Below are 2499 nucleotides of genomic sequence, written 5' to 3'. Positions count from 1 at the left end.
TCCTGTTAAAAATGTCAACTAGTATAAACACTAAATCATACCCATTGTTTTTGAGTAAGTTCTCTGAAATTTAAAACAGCTAATTAATATTGCTACAGTATTTCTAAAAGCTTGGGTTTTATGAGTAGATTCCAGGGCTATTTCAACACCAATAGAATCAAACATGCTTGCATAAAATTGTCATTTAAAAATTCAGAAACTAAGCAGTGGGAGAGTACTACTAGGGGCATGGTGATGTGGGGGTTGGTGGGGAACAGAGAAGAAACTGCAGAGAGCAAAGCATAACTAGCAATATACTTTCCATGATATTCGAGAAAACGTGTGTCTAGTGAGATTAACTTGATTGGAGTTTCTTATACAATAGACTCATCACTGAGATTCTTAACTTGGGTTTCAATCAATGACAAAATAGAAAATGTTAACAAGAGAGATTTGAGATATGGATGGCGGGCTGTGAATTTTGCAGATACTATGTTTGCATTTCAAATTCCTCTTTCAGACTTTTCAAGTAAGCATGAACATTGCCAGGGCTAGACTATTTGGCGAAATACACCAGGATATCAGTTGCACACAGTCTGTCTTGCTGCTGGCAGAAACTGCAGCTGCAGATTCTTCAACAAGGTGGGCAATGCCACTAGAGCATCCCTGACCTCTTCAGCATAAGGATTTGGAAGGCAGGAGCCGCAGAATTGGCCTTGAATGCCCTAGCAGTCTGGGTTTCTGCAGTTTGTTTTGGTAGCAATAGTTTTCTGACGGCATTGATAACAAGTAGAGCCCAGGTAATAAATATCTTCTTTGGAGAATTGCTGCAGTTAGCCTCCAACTCTTCCTCTGTGGTTTCTTCCACTGGGTGAATTATATGCAGAAGGGTCATGGATGAACTGGAGCGATGAATTCTGGGCATGTCATCTTCATTCATGCAGCCATCCACTGTCTTGCTCTTACCAACATGTCCTTATCCTCTTCCTCTTCCTCCTCCTCCTCCTCCTCCATGAGTAGAGTGCCAAGGGACCAAGGAACTTGGTGAGAAGAGGAGCTCTCTGTTCAGGGTTTCTCTTGGAAGCAACATCCGGGAATGTATACCTTGGGGGTGTCCTTGATTGTGAGTTGGAGCCTGGGAGGGAATAACTTGTTCTAAGGAACAAGCTGACATGTGTTTTCCAGGCATTGCTTTGTTTTGCTTCATACTGAAAACCTTTTTCTCCAAAAATTTCATGCCACCGTTATCTTCGGAATCGGAACTGGAATTGGTCACAGAATTCTCTGAGGGTTTGGGGAGGGGGCTCTGCTTTTTTGTTGGCTGCTCCCTTCCCCTGGTATTTCACGCAGAAAGCTTCATTGCCAGCCTGAGAGGTTGAGTGTCTGCACTAGGTGCGAGTCCTACAGTTTTCCCAGACTGGGAAGCCTCATGTTTGCAAAATTATCGGCAGCAACGCCATCGCAACTGTCATTAGTGCATGACTAGGTTTCCATGGAAATCAGTTTCACATATCTGAATTTCTCTAAGTTCTTTAACCAGATCCTTTTGCAGCACGCAGCGAGCATCCATACTGGCGGCGGGCGCCCAGGCCGGCTTGGAGCAGGGAGCCATTTTCTTATGCTTGACGTTTATTTCTCCAAAATAACTGATGAATCCAGTATCTTCTCAGCATTGTGGGTTCACCTTTAACTCTTTATTCTATTTCAGCCCCAGACTTGCTCAGTTACTAAGCCCACTCTCCATTTTGGGTGCACCGGCTGGAATTCCTTATCACGTGGTCCTAAATTCAACCACCACCCTCTGCCCTCTGATTTATGCCAGAAATCATCGAACTAATCCCTGTGAGCTGGATCCTTACACCCTTAATATCTGGTTTCATTAGACTGTTAATAAGTGCAAGTGTTGCTCTGAATACACAACAAATATTAATTTACTTACTCCTCCAAATATTTAATAGCTTGGTGAGGTGAGAACTACTATTATTCCCATTTTGAAGGTGAGGACACAGTTAAGTGACTCACCCAGGGTCACAGACCGAGAAAATCATGGAGCCAGGAGTCAGAGACAGCCTGCTTGCTTCCAAAGCTCGTGCCCTTAACCACCATGCTATGGTGGACCTCCTTTCCTGAAATACTGTTTTCATGATGTTTCTTTCCTGCTTCAAAACCTATAATGGCTTGTTTACTTTTAGGAGGAATTGCAGGCTCTGTGGTCTGATGGAAAGCTGTCCATTAAGTGATCCCACCTATCCAGCTTTGCTTTTCATGCTCCTCACTGGGGCCTCTCTCCTAGCACCCGACTCGCCTCCTCCCGGAGGTCTTCCTCAATGCGGAAGCTGTCCCTTCATCACCATTCCCAATTTCTCTTTGCCGCGCTCAGCCGCGGCCACCTTACAGTAATTTTTTTCTTTCTCTGAATTCCTGTAAAATTTGAAGTCTGTGTTTGCTAATGTAATAATGGATTAAAATGTGCTTTGGGTTTAAAAAAAATTTTTTTTAAAGCTGTTTGAAGGACTATGT

General features: G+C 43.4%; 1 pseudogene; it reads right to left on the bottom strand.

The window, feature by feature from the left end:
* Window positions 1-469: 469 nt before the first annotated feature.
* On the bottom strand, window positions 470-1549 carry LOC117099224 (annotated as a pseudogene).
* Between the last annotated feature and the right edge of the window lie 950 nt (window positions 1550-2499).

Source organism: Trachypithecus francoisi, unplaced genomic scaffold (assembly GCF_009764315.1).
Source record: "Trachypithecus francoisi isolate TF-2019V2 unplaced genomic scaffold, Tfra_2.0 Lachesis_group16, whole genome shotgun sequence".
Lineage (NCBI taxonomy): Eukaryota > Metazoa > Chordata > Mammalia > Primates > Cercopithecidae > Trachypithecus > Trachypithecus francoisi.
The sequence above is the reverse complement of the archived record's forward strand: the minus strand, read 5'-3'. Positions and strand labels throughout refer to the sequence as shown.